At 50.0% G+C, this 14,885-nt stretch overlaps 1 protein-coding gene across 1 annotated transcript in view; it reads right to left on the reverse strand.

Moving 5' to 3' along the window:
• RBFOX3 (RNA binding fox-1 homolog 3) overlaps window positions 1-14,885 on the reverse strand; it is a 439,266-nt gene that overhangs the window by 362,003 nt on the left and 62,378 nt on the right. The window lies entirely within an intron of this gene.

The following is a 14,885-nucleotide window of genomic DNA, read 5'->3' on the forward strand; positions in this document are numbered from 1 at the left end:
GACACGGAACAACAGACTGGTTCCAAATAGGAAAAGGAGTTCGTCAAGGCTGTATATTGTCACCCTGCTTATTTAACTTATATGCAGAGTACATCATGAGAAACGCTGGACTGGAAGAAGCACAAGCTAGAATCAAGATTGCTGGGAGAAATATCAATAACCTCAGATATGCACCACCCTTATGGCAGAAACTGAAGAGGAACTCAAAAGCCTCTTGATGAAAGTGAAAGTGGAGAGTGAAAACAGTTGGCTTAAAGCTCAACATTCAGAAAATGAAGATCATGGCATCCGGTCCCATCACTCCATGGGAAATAGATGGGGAAACAGTGGAAACAGTGTCAGATTTATTTTTGGGGGCTCCAAAATCACTGCAGATGGTGACTGCAGCCATGAGATTAAAAGATGCTTACTCCTTGGAAGGAAAGTTATGACCAACCTAGATAGCATATTCAAAAGCAGAGACATTACTTTGCCAACAAAGGTCCGTCTAGTCAAGGCTATGGTTTTTCCTGTGGTCATGTATGGATGTGAGAGTTGGACTGTGAAGAAGGCTGAGTGCTGAAGAATTGATGCTTTTGAACTGTGGTGTTGGAAAAGACTCTTGAGAGTCCCTTGGACTGCAAGGAGATCCAACCAGTCCATTCTGAAGGAGATCAGCCCTGGGATTTCTTTGGAGGGAATGATGCTGAAGCTGAAACTCCAGTACTTTGGCCACCTCATGGGAAGAGTTGACTCATTGGAAAAGACTCTGATTCTGGGAGGGATTGGGGGCAGGAGGAGAAGGGGACGACAGAGGATGAGATGGCTGGATGGCATCACTGACTCGATGGACATGAGTCTGAGTGAACTCCGGGAGTTGGTGATGGACAGGGAGGCCTGGCGTGCTGCGATTCATGGGGTCGCAAAGAGTCGGTCACGACTGAGCGACTGAACTGAACTGAAGTATCTACTGAGCGACTTTAAGGAGAAGCGTTGCTTTTTAATTCCCGCCATCCCGGGCATGCGAGGCTCCTCCAGAAGTACAGGACCAGGAAGAAAGCCAGCAAGGAACTCGGGAGCAGGACCAGGACTCTGTGGTCACAAAGAAAGAGAGAGCACAGGCACGTGTAAAATATGCATAAACACAGAGAGAGCCACATTTATTTATATTTTAGGGTAGCAGGATGAAAGAGGGATTCTTTTCTTTCTGATGTTTGGTATCGTTCCACTTTTCGACAGTAAGCAGAATGTCATAATAGGAAAAACAATATAAGAATAAGGGCTTTATCTCTCATGCATGTACCCTAGAATGGGATGGGGATAAAAGAGCTCCATCAAGGCCAGGATGGAAACGGGGTAATAATAAGGCCGCTGAGACTGCAGGCCAGAGGGGCTGGGTTCCAGGTGCAGGGCTGTGATTCAGGATCTGCTAACCCTAACCATAACCAGGAGGAGCAAATGGCTGGATAAAGAAAAGGCATGAGGAGGGGGTAGTGAGCAGCCCACAGACGCTGGAGCAAGCTCTTGCCGATCCAGCACAGGAAGGGGTGCAGGTAGGGATGGGGGGGACAAAATGAAAGGGAGGAAATAAAAAAACACAGCCCTTGGCAAAGGTGTGCATGGTGGGCACCCTCTTCTCTGAAATTCACCCCTGTCCTGCCCTGTGGGGCGGCCACACCATAGACAAAGCTGGTTCTCGGAGGCAGGGACCAGAGAGCTTGGGTGTGAGGTAGGAGCGGAGGAGGGCCACATCGTGGTTCACGTGTTTTTTTCTAGCCAGAAAGGACTCGTCTTATTTTTCTCTTAAGAACACTTTAGTACCACATTAGATTTTAGTGTCAATTAAAAAATAACATATAAAAACATTATGTTAAGTTAAAGAAACCAGTCATATGATTCCATTTAGAAGAAAAATCCAGAAGGGGCAAATCTGAAAGAGAGAAAGTGGATTCATGATTGCCAGGGGCTGGGGTTTAGAAGGATTGAAAGGTGACAGCTTAAGGGCACAGGGCTTTTTTTTTTTTTTTTTTTGGTGGTTGGGGGAACAAAGTGTTTTAAAATGGACTGTGGTGGTGGTTTTTTTGAATATACTCAAAATAACTGAATGGTTTAAATGAGTGTGTTGTAAGTTATATCTCATTAAAGCTATTATAAAAATTTTTTTTTTTTGCACAGGTGACCTAACTAACGCAAAAGCAGCAGGTCTAGGTGACCAGCCTGCCTCTGTCTCCATCCCTCACTGCCTGTATCTCACTCTGCCCTCTGTCATGCAACCCCCAGGCAGGCCCCCCATCCTGCCATGCCATCGTGGTTCACGTGGTTTTTATAGCCAGAAAGGACTTGTCTTATTTTTGCCATTTCCTTATCCAATGCATGAAAGTGAAAAGTGAAAGTGAAAAGTGAAAGTGAAGTCGCTCATGCAGTCTCCTTCCTCCCGCCCCAGGCTTCTGTGTGCACCCCACATGTCATGCCCTCATACACACACATTTGACCTTCTCCTAGCCACCCATTCTCTAGGAAGGGGCACCAAGCCAGGGTGGCAGCACACAGCAGTCCCCAGTTCTCACCCTGCTGAGCAGTGGTCACTCACCCTGGAATTCCTTGACTTAGCTGACTCTGCCAACCACTAGTCAGCAGGTCCTTCAAGGCAGGGAAGTCCGGATTCACTGTCCCATATCCCAGCCTCCCAGGGCCTGGAACACAGCAGCAAGTCATACAAAAGCCATTGGACAGACAGAAGGGCACCCAGTTCTCCCATCATTGACCTACGTTTGCTCTTGTCAGGAATCTGTTTTATATGACTCAGTTTTAATTTGGTATTATTTCAATAGGTTCTCAGTTCAGTTCAGTCACTCAGTCACGTCTGACTATTTGCAACCCCATGGACAGTAGCACGCCAGGCCTCCCTGTCCATCACCAACTCCCAGAGTTTACCCAAACTCATGTCCATTGAGTCGGTGATGCCATCCAACCATCTCATCCTTTATTAATATGTAAATATATAATCAGCAAACTTGTCATTCCTGAAGATTGCACATTAACAGTTTGTTTAAATACTTCTCATTTTTTAGTGCAGATATAAGTATACTTGTGCAAGGAAGATTGGGTATTTTAGCAATTTCTGTGTTCCATGTTTCCTGAAATGGGATTATAGGATCAATGGGCATTATCCATTTTATAATCCATTGCTGCTGCTAAGTCACTTCAGTCGTGTCCGACTCTGTGCGACCCCATAGATGGCAGCCCACCAGGCTCCCCCGTCCCTGGGATTCTCCAGGCAAGAACACTGCAGTGGGTTGCCATTTCCTTCTCCAATGCATGAAAGTGAAAAGTGAAAGTGAAGTCGCTCAGTCGTGTCCAACTCTTCGTGACCCCGTGGACTGCAGCCCACCAGGCTCCTCCGTCCATGGGATTTTCCAGGCAAGAGTACTGAAGTAGGGTGCCATCATTACGTACTGGCAAAACCCACTGTCTAAAGGATGCCTTGAGTAATGAGTGTTTGTATACAGTCCAATTGGGACTCAATATTTATATATTCTCAATTTACTTTTTTGCTAATATAAACAGGTGAATTATTTCAGGTCATTAAAAATCCTATATAGTTTAACCTTTAATTGTATAGCCTGACAAATTCCCATTGAGGGTGAAGTAGACATGCAAGTTTCTCAATGAAGTTATTGCTCCAGGATCCGGGAAGGGAGCCCACCTGTTACGCCCAGCACTGTGGGGCAGCCAATCTCAGTTTTGGCATGGGGTGGGGAAGGAGGTAGGAATTAACTAAGGCCATGATAGAGGGTTGCACCCAGGTTGTCATTGTTCAGTCACTCAGTCACGTTTGACTCTTTGCGACCCCACGGACTGCAGCACGCCAGGCTTCCCTGTCCTTCACCATCTCCTGGAGCTTGCTCAAACTCATGTCCATTGAGTCGACGAAATGCTCCTAAAAAGGCATAAAAAGTATGCCTCCAAGGCTGGAAAATGGTGTTTGGGAGGCACTAGGCGCCCCAGAGGACTCAATCTCCAGGTGTCTTTGCTCTCTGACGCCTGTTCTAAAAACTGCTCTGGCTACAGAAGCCTTTTGTAGTGAAGTCTCATTGAAGGCATCACCATGCCCCGAGTCCAAGAGTCTAAAGAGTCTTTTCCTCCTCAAAAGCACTCCTCAGTAACTATAAGTCCCTAGTTCCATCTCGAGACACAGAAACTCTCCCGCTGACACCAGGGCCAGGAGCTCCATGGGGCCACCCCGACTCTGTGGATTGAAAGTACCACATGTTGACACTAACCTCCCGTGGGATGCTACCTGGAGGTGGGCCTTTGGAAGTGGGGGTGAGTCAGCTGTGAGGGTGGACCTTCATGATGAGATTAGTGCCCTTGGAAGAAAAGACCCAAGAGACAGTCTCTCTCTGCCTCGTGAGGACGTGGTGAGACATCCATGGCCAGAGAGTCTTCACCAGACACAGAAGCTGCGAGCACCTGATCTCAGGCTTCCCAGAATTGCGGGACAGAATGTGGACAGAGGTGCCTGCTGGACTACAGTCCCTAGGGTTGCTGAGTCGGACGCGACTTAGCACACATGCATAACCCTATTTACAGGGGCTCCACCCTGATCACCTAATCACATCCCAAATGCTCTCACCTCCTAATACCATCATGTCAGAGATTCTTTTAAACATGTGAATGTCAGGAGATTGGAAACATTCAGTCTACAGCATATGGTAAAAAGACCAAAGTTCTAGTCAATGAGTTTCCTTCTTTCAAGTTCAGTGTCCCCATGAGCTGATCAAAGAACAGATCAAGGAATCCATTGGTTCATTCAACAGGAGTTGCTAAGCCCAAGCCCTGAGCATCCAGCAAATGCCCAGATGCCAGGAGTATGACCAGGGGTGGGACAGCTGCCTGTCCAATGGGAGAGTGGAAGACCAGCAAACACACGAATTAAATGCAATTCGATGAAATGCAAAACTAATCAAAGTCAAACCTTTCCAGCTGGCCAATATTGGGATGTCCAGCATCCTGGTACCTTACCTCCCACAGTCTCTGTATCCTGAATCTCACCTCCCCTTCCTGCCCTCAGTGCCATCAAAATGAGTTGCCAGACACCCCTAAGAGGTCCTACGTTTTTGCCTCCTAGGTGGATTTAGGCTTTCTTCTGGGAGACAAAAGGCCAGAATTTCAGTCCTACACTTGTGACCACCTCTTCGCTTTTCCCTTCTGGACTTCAGTTTCCCCATTGTTAAAACCAGAGTTGGGTTAAATGATCCCCAGACCCTTCTTCTATGATGGGAAACTTCCACTCTCCCTACAGGGAGTGGAACCCAGGATTCTGGAGAGTTCTAGAATAATGAAATCATTCTATTCCCCATTTGGATAAGAAATGAGTTTGACAGAAGAGTACTGCCAAGAGTGACGTGCGGGCAGGTTTACCAACACACGGCAGACAAACCGCAGGTTAGAGCTGGTTTCCTAGAACCGATATTTACAAACAGTACCAGCATTAACGTGGGCAAGCGGTTTCTATGTGCCTAACACAGCCTCTCCCCCATCCGCCCTGCTTGGTAGAGGCAGCTGAGCTCTGCTCCAGCCTTTCAATGGTTTTAAGAGGAGAAACAACAGCAAAACAATGGCTTCTCTCTCCTGCCCAGCATGTCCACCCTGGGCGTCCATTGCAAAGCAGTGTTCTTGAGTAGTCAGCAAGGTCCCGCTCCCCAGGATGTCAGCTTCAAGTGGTGAAAGCTGCTCCCTGCCAACGATGTGTGGAATGCTGGGTCCCAGACTGCTGTCTCCGGCAGGGCACCGAGTCTGGACTGAGCACAGGGCACTGCATCTGGAAGCAAACGCCTCAGCTGGAGAAGCAATTGTAAAAGCAGCTCTGCCCCGCCTCATGCCTCGAGAAGCAGAGAAGTCACCCTTCTTACAGACTCTCCCCAGGCACCACATGCTCAGGACCTGCACAGTCACATAACTCAAAAGCAAGGATCCCAGAGTATAATTCACCATCAGGCAAGTGCCCGCCATGGTGCTTAAAGAATGTTGTCTGCATAGCTTTCGCCCTCTGGCACCTCCCAACCTTGCCAGGTGCCCCACAAGTCAGGGTTTCTCAGCCTCAGCACCACTGATAGGTGGGGCCATCCTGGGCACAGTGTGGTGTTGGGCAGTGTCCGTGGCCTACACCCTCTAGACGCCAGAGCACTGCCATTGCCCCCCAAGCTGTGACCATCAAAATCTCTCCAGACAATGCCAAATGTCTCTGGGTATAAAACCTCCCCTGGTTGACAAGGCTGCTGTAAATTAAAGGAGCACAGGTATGTCAGGTGATGAGAATCTCTAATGCACTCCAGACCAGATGAGCCAGACGGCAAAGACTTCCACTTCACCTGGCAGGCCCCTCTGCTGAGATCACCTGGATTCACCAATGAGTTTCCCAACAAAGGAGAAAGCCCACGATCCTCATTTCCAAGAAAATGATTCCTGTTCTTTCCATAGGGGCTGTGCCTTGGCAATTTCGGTTTCATTTCTCACCACAGAGCTTTCTCTTACCCCCATTCCATCTCCAATAGGGGAGGGCTATCTGCACCTCTGAAGCACTCTCTAATCATGTACATGTAAATCAAATAGAAGTTTTCACGCTTGCCGGGATCTCAATGTCTTAAAGGCACTTGACTGGAATTCCTTGGGAAGTAAATTGTAATACCACTCATTACCATCTATTTTTCTAAGCTTAGAGTTTTGTAATGGAAATCTCTTTTCTTGTCTGAGTATATGTCCTGTGTATAAATTTCAAACCAAAAGGCATGGAAACTCATTTTTATTTAGAATTTTGACCAATCTCTTGAGATAACAACTGGCCAGATGCTGCGGATGCCACCCACCCAGTATGGAAACCACTAACATCCAGCCTGGTAGAAAAGCATAGGGAAAGCGGTTGAATTCACCAGGACAAGCCAACTGCTGTACACGGGTCTTCACATCACAACACCCCTCACAGTCAGCCTCAGCTCCCATGCAGGGCCCAGGGCCCCAGTTACCCTTCTCTCAGCCACAACCCAGAGACAAGAGCTAGGAAAGAAGGTTGCCCCCCAGTCCTCACCCCCTCGCCGAGAAGTGACAGGCATCACTTCCACTCACAGTCCATGAGGGAGAGCTAGTCACATGACTCCCAGGAATGTGAGGCCTGGGGAGTGGAGCCCTGGGTGGTCTCCTTCCAGCAACAGCTCCATTCCACAAGGGGAGCATAGCCCCACGGTGGTCAACCAGCTGCCTTAGTCAGCAGGCCAGTGGACAGCACTCACATGGCTCATGAGGAAGACGGCTACGCCACTGAGCCAAGTGGCTTCCTTCCCAAAGCAGAGGTGACTCCAACAGTCATCCATACATTTTGTCACCTCTGTCATGGTATTAAGCCCCAGGGAGTTAGGTGGGGTCCTACTCCCTCATCAACGGGCACTAACAGAGAGTGATGGCAGGACAGCAGTCCACATGCCCAGCCAAGGAGCAGCCCCCATCCCACTGCTGAAACAGGTCAAAAATTAGAAAGTGTCTGATCAGCAGAGAGTTCAGAATGGTCAAAGCAGAGGACCCTGGAATCGACAAATCAAAGGTAGGTGGGAGGTGGAAGTAGTTCTGTTCTGGCTAAACCATGTTCCAGCAGCTGGATATGAAACAGACATTGGCTCTCAGTTCTGTCACCCTGGCACATACAATTAAAGGGTCAGAGCACAGCTGAACCAGGGCTGTCTTGTTCCCTGCAGAGGGCCCTGTGCAGACAGTGACCCACCTACCATCTTCCAGTGACACCTGTGTTGGTGAGAGAACCAGGCACGTGAGAAAGTATGGGACAAAACCACCCTGTGATACCAGCCCAGCCCCTCCAGCTCTTAGCATCAGTCAGCAAGGCTGAGGACTGCGAGGGGCTGGGACACAGAAGGATCTCACAGGTAGCAGACCCGCAGGACTCCCCCTGCCGCCACCATCGGCCAATCCCAGGATCAGGTATCACCATCCTGAGCCCACCCTCTCATCTCATCTCCTCTCCTCTCCTGGCAGGATCACCACTCTGTGCATTCCTCACTCTTGTCTCTTTCTGTGTGAAGGACTAGCTCTCTGCACCAGGGGACCCCAAGAACGCACACAAACTTCTGTCTGCCAGGATCATCCAGCCAGCTTGCTGGTAACTATGCTCTTCTTTTTCTTGTCTTTTTTTTTTTTTCCAATTGCCCTTCTGGGAGAGAGAAGAAAAGCCAGATCTTTCGGAAATACCATCCTGCCACTGCATGTATAAAATCTATCAGCTCTGAAACCACAACGCTGGAAAAGGAGCTGGAGGGAGGGCGGCTCCACAGCTGCGCTGGGAGTTCTGTGCTGGGCACTGGTTTTGCTTGTTATCCTCTCCCCGCCTGCCTCCCTCTCCCTCTCCCTCCTAGCCTGGTCTCTCTCACATCTATTTTTGTGGTTGATCAGTGTGCCTCTGTTTCCCAACCGAGGGCTTACGTATGTGTATTTCTATACATTATTCCCTCCATAGAGGCTTCTGAGCCATGCAAATGGCACCTTATGCAAATCAAAGACTCCTCCATCTGTTTCCGATATTCCCCACTTCCCCTTAATAACCTGTTTTAGGGGATGCGGTACATGCAGCAGATGATACAACTTTATTTTTGTAAACCCAGTTGGTCCTGGAGTGCTGGCAGCCACAATAATAGAAGAGTGCGCCTGTTAGTGCCTCTCAGTGAGTCTGCTGTCAGGCAGCACCTCATTAAAACTAGCCGGGAGGGGCTCCAAGAAGAAAGGGAGGGGCACGGTGGGGTCCCAGCAGAGCAGCACACGGAATCTGGCCTCTCCCTCTTTCTATTTGGCCCGTGTTTGCTGTGGGTCAAATCGTGTCCTTCCCCACCCACTCACCGAAAGAAATGTTGAAATCCTAACCCCTGGTTCCTCTCAATGCGACCTTATTTGAAAACAGGGTCTTTGTAGATAGAATAAGATATAAGTTAAGATGAGGTCACAGTGGAGTAGAGCATTTAATCCAATATCATGGGTGTCCTGACAAGAAGAGAGGACAGAAACAGGGAGATGGGCATGTCACGACAGAGGCAGAGACTGGAGTGATGCAGTTACAAGCTGAGAAACATCGAGGGCTATCGGCAGCCACCAGAAGCTAGGAGAGGCCAGGAAAGATTCTCCCCTAAAGGTTTCAGGGAAGCGGGTTCCTGCCGACACCTCCACATCACAGCCCTTCCAAGTGCCTCTCCTTCCCACCTGAGACTTCCCAGGTGTTGCTGTAACTGAGGCAATGCTTATTTTCCCGGCCCACTGTGCCCCCAAAGCCCTGCTCAAAAACTCTGGCAGGATGAAGGCAGGGGGGCTAAGTAACTGCCCCCTAGTAACAGTGAGCAGGTGCAAATGGTGCAGGAAGACATCATTCAGAGTCAATTCCAAATTGTTTCTTTTTAGACCTCTTTTAGTGCCCAAAGGATACTCCTGACATCAAAAACTCACTTTCATCCCAATGAAGGCTACCTAGGATTCTATGCACTGATTTTTCAATTTCCTGCGAGTTATTGCCAAAGACAAGTTAGGAGGGAAAAGATTATTTTGTTTGACAAGATGCTACAAAGTCCAACAAAGGCTTGTGTCCCACCCCACATAAATCACCTGGCTTACAGGTGAATTTGAGACCTTACTGTCAGGAAGCAAAGTCTAGATTTCCAGTAAGAGGTAAAAAGAGGCATTCAGGGAAACAAGCTGTCACTTAGAGCCTGCATTTTTCAAACACCCAAGGAACCAGCTCTGTGGCTCCCAGGAGGGAGGCAACTGGGGACCAGGAGTGTCTAGAGGAATTCAGACAAAGAAGGGAGGGAGCCACAGACTGCTTGAGGCAGCTGGACACCAGCAAGGTGCCCAGCACAGGAGCTGGCCAGTTCTGAAGTGCAGAGGGGAGTGCCTTTGAAAGTGGGGAGGGGTCATGGGGAAGCTGGCCACAGACGCAGGTAGCAGACTCAAGTCTGTGCAAGAAGAGGGGCCTTCTAAAGGAGACAGTGGGCTAGACCTACACACACGTCACGGGAGGTGATGCTGGGGAACTTAGGGGTGTTACCAGCCAAGGAAGCTCAGATTAAGCATGAAGGCATGAGGGAGAAAAGGAAGAAGAGCCTTTTGTCCCCCAAAGGGAAAAAGATGGACCCGAAGTCTTCCAGGAGTCCCTGGACGCTCTACAACAGGTCAGCAAACCAAGGCCAGGGGACAAACACAGCTTCCCACCTGTTTTGTAAACAAAGCTATGGGAACATAGCCACATTCATTCATTTACATATTATCTAAGGTGGCTTTCACACTGATGGCCAAGTTAAGTTGTGTGACAGAGACCTCCTGGCCCTAAAATACTAACTACCTGGCCATTGACAGAGCTAGTTTACAGAGCCCTGCTCCAGAACATTTCAACTCTACAGGAGCTGGTTTGAACTTATACAAAGCATGGATGGGGGGATTTTTAAAGGGATGTAAAGACAAGGAGTACACCCCCCATGGGGAGGAGGACATGCCCACAGTGTTTTCTTCTTACCCACCTTGGGGAAAAAAACCTCAGTTCTGGCAAAGTGAGTGCAAGCTCCATGAACTCTGGAGAGGCCAAGCTAGGGTGAGCACCCTGCACTGGTACCTGGATGTTAATCTGTGTTTTCAGAGAAGGGAACGTGCCAGAAAGTTGTTAATAAGCATTTCTGATGTGATTCAGGACAGGAAGCCCAAACTAAAAGAATTTCAGAGTAAAGATAAAAACCCACAGGGACAGAATATTTTTAAGACAAACATCAAGCCTAGGGAAAAACTTTCACCTACAATTGATGGTCCAGCAGGTTCAAAAGGGTGAGGATGGGCCACACTCAGCCAGGGGGCCCTGCTTCAAGGGCTTTCTTGGTACTAGAGCTGGATAGCCCCACCCGCTGAGCCTGCCGAGGTCCATTCTCTGAATCCCACATCACTCTCCTGCCCACACATGCTCCACCACCCCCGGCCCCTGCACTTCACCCGTCGTCTGCAAGGGTCCAGATGCCCCAGGCCTCTGGCCTTCCTCCCTCTGGTCATGCACACCCAGGAGGCCAGCAGCCCTTCCTGCCATGGAAAGTTGCAGTGAGACTTTGGGATGGTTGGCTGGGGGCGGGGGGGTGACTTACTCAAAATGCCACGTTCCTCACCCTCTCTCATCACTCTCAGTGCTCTGTGAATAAACACTTGCCAGCATTCATCCACCCAACACAGTTCATGTGTCCAGCTCCCCTCGAGTGTATGAGATGCATGTGGGCCAGAACCATGCCATCTCCATCTTCATGCCTCAGCCCATGCCCAGAAATTGCTCACCTGGAGCTCAGGTGACAGTATTTTATTTTGAGGTTGTGGTGAAATCCACCCACGAAGTTCAACACTAAGAGGAAAGCCAGCCCCGAGAGCCAGACCAGGAGAAACCAGGGTGGGTGGTGGGCTCTCCCTTGTTCCTTTATTCACTCCATCCTTGGGCCCTGGCCTGTCTCAGCCCTGGGGCTTCAGAAACAATGAGCCTCCCCCAGGGCTGGGGGAACCCTGATAAAGCTCCTATGGGTCCTCATCACGGAACCGTAAGGCGGCGCAGAGTGCTGAGGGTGCACAGATGATGGGCCTCTGGGAGTTCAGGGGTGGGGGGGACAGCTCCTCCAAGGCCACAAGCATCTCAAGAGGGTCTGTTCTCAGCAGTGGACTCTAAGCAGCTTGAGATTTAGTGGTGGATGTAGGGGGTGGCATTCTGGTGCCTGCTTGCACCCCCTCAACCTCTCCTAGGGCATTGCCCCTGCAGGGCTCCACCAGGCCGAGGACTTGGCCAGTTCTGGTGGTGAGGAAAATAGAACAGCAGGCTCCCAGCTGGGAGGTGCAGCACAGAGAAACACCACTGTCGTTGCCAAGTGCCCAGATCCTACCTCTCAGTCCCCACACAGACTGTGCCTGCATCAGGGGAGGGGCGCTCCGGCTGCAAGCCCACCCTTCCCTGTGGCCTCTGACCGCTGCCCCACCCAGGAGGCCCAGGTGGGGTGAGGAGGCCGCAGGGCTCGGGCGAGGGCGGCACACGCCAGCAGGTGGGGCCCGCGAAACTGGCAGCTGCCACGCTGCTCCAGCTTTAGCATCCTCGTCATCTAAGGCAGCTTCACTTTTAAGCAACCAGTGAAGGACAAGCACCCTGTAAATTTAGAACGCGTGATGGCTGGTAGCGTTTGGTATTCATCTTAGCACACAAGTGGGGGGAGGAGACTGGCCGCACCATCGCATCCCAGCCCACAGAGAGGCTTGCAGCAGGGAACCATCTTCCCCCGAAGGAAAAAGGTGGCAGACCCTCTGAGGTCGGGTCCCAGTCTCCACCTCAAGGGCTGCCCTCTTCACCACTATTCCCACCAGCATGGCTCCACTCAGGGCACCTCGGCCCCCACCTCTGGGCCCCTCTTCCCTTTCTCACATTTGGCTAAAAATAAAACCTCTGTTGGCAGCAAATACACCCAGTTTCCCCAGAACATAAGCTTCCTGGGAATCTAGAAAAGGGAACAGCTCTACCTCTCATGGAGCCCAGATGGATTCCTGAAAATTTGTGTCAAACCAATTTTTGTAAATCCAATCATGTTCGCAGTGATTCACCTCCATCTCTGAAACACTTCCCTCCTGACCAGCTGCTCCACCTGACCAGCTTCCTCCATGCACAAACACTCTCACCAGCGATGGGCTTGAGCAAACACCAATTCAAGAGGGGGCTGCGGCTAGAGAGGGGCTTCGTGTGATCTGAATACTCATGGCCAGATTTTGCTGTGTCAGGGCTCAGGTTTGCAGAAAGCAGAGCAGATGGCCCAGTGCCCTCCTTGGCGTTTCTTTAGCCCTCATCTGATTTTTTTAGGGAGGTCTCACCAGAACTACCATGACACCTCTCACCTGTTTCTCCAGGACATCCCAAAGTGGTCCTCTGCATGACAGATCTGTGTGAGAACTGCACAGGAGTCGGGGAAGCGGGGAGAGGTAGGCCCAGTTTCCCTGTTGTAATGTCCCCCATGTGCTGGCCCTAAAGGCAGAGTTGGGTGGCCTGCAGCAAAGCCAGGCTGGACCGTTCAGAGCCCTTGGGCAGCACGGATGGGTGAGGCAGGGGCCAGCATGAGCAGATCTGCAGTGCAGGAGGGTCTCTCACTGCAGGACAGAAGCATCAAGGCCACAGGCATGGAAGCCGACAGTGGTTGCTAGTGCCCAAGGAAATGGAGACGAGTGGACAGATCCAAGGTCCAAGGCCAGTGGACTGGGCAGCAGACGATATTTAGGAGGTCAGAGGAGAGGAAGATGACCTGGCCAGTGAGGGAGGCCCACACCTTCAGAGTAGGGAGCCTCCCCTTGCTCCTGCTGCTGCTCCCCAGGACAGAGCAGCCAGGAGTAATCCTGGGGCTCTGGCCTCTGCCTCGATGATGCTGGAAAGCTTGGTTGCTGCCCTGTCCAGGGGTGGCTACTGTTGAATCACATGCGCACTAGACTCCCAGGACACAAGCAAGGCCACAGGGACCAGTCCCTGCTCCATGACTCTCTTCTGTCAGGAGACTGTTAAAAATGTATGTGCATACATGCATGTGTGTTAAAGAACGAACGACTCCTGTTGAAATAGCCCTCATCAATCTGGACCTGAATGTCCACTGACATGTAGAAGCTTCCCCAGTGAACTTCACCAGTTTATACCAGGGTGGGTGTGTCCCCAGTTGGACTATGCCTCCCTTAAAGGTGAGAAAGAGGAGGCATATATGCTCAGTACCCGCCCTGTTTCAAGCCCCACCCAAGGTCCTTGAACCTCGTTTTTCATCTCATTTTCACAGCATCATCCTCATTTTGTAGGTTAAGGAGGCTGAGGCTCAGAGAGTCGATGAAGAGCTAGTTGGTGGGGTAGCTGGGCTTTGGCCTTCTCTACCATGCAAGCTCTGTCCTTTGCTTTTCTTGTAGGACCACCCTGGGGATGGGACAGGCTGAACTGTCCATCTTCCCCAGCTGCAGTGGGTGCTGGGGGCCAAGCATGCCTCCAGAAGTGGCGGTGGGAGGTGCTGGGGGGACTGTTCAGGCTTCAGAAATCCTCCTGAGGCCATGCCCCAGCCATACCCTGGACTTAACCAGCTATGCCACCAGCACAACCATTGGCTGGCGTGGGTACAGTAGAGGACTAGAGGCCCATCAAGGAGGGTGGTGATAAACCCACCTGTCAGGGAGGGGTCGCCAAGTCACTTCAGCACTAGGGTAAACCAGCGTCAGCTTTGCCCAGCCCAGAGTCCCAGGAGTGTTGGGAGGGAAGTTTGTGGTGGGCAACCCCAGGCTGAGCATGGGAGCTGTCCAGCACAGGAGGAGCAACCTGGGCCCCTTGTGGTCAGAGAATCTGAACAGCCTTTGGCATGATCTGTGATCTTGTCCTTATTATAAAAGGAATACATATTCACTGCAGAAAATTTAGAAACTACACTTATGCAAAAAGAAGAAAATTTAAAATAACCCACAATCCCACTACCCCGAAATAACTCCTGTTAACATTTTGAGCATAATACCCTCCCAGACTTTCCTATGCATAGAATATATATTTTTGGTACTAAGTGGGATCATACTGTACATTCCATTTTATAACTTTTTTTTCACTTAACTATGTCTCATACTAAATCACTAAGTATTCTTCCACAACATCATTTTTTAATGACTGAATTAGCCAAAGAATACTAAAAGGATGGCTGAAGACAGGAAAGGAAAATTTTATAATACAGAACACTACAATTAAGCATTAAACAGGAAAATGCCCTTTGTCAACAAATCAGCTCTATGATTACAGAAAAATATTATTTTTTTAAGTTTTTTCCTCTGTAGTCCAAATTCTACAAAATTTTAAAAAACCA

This window comes from Bos mutus, chromosome 19, assembly GCF_027580195.1.
Source record: "Bos mutus isolate GX-2022 chromosome 19, NWIPB_WYAK_1.1, whole genome shotgun sequence".
NCBI lineage: Eukaryota > Metazoa > Chordata > Mammalia > Artiodactyla > Bovidae > Bos > Bos mutus.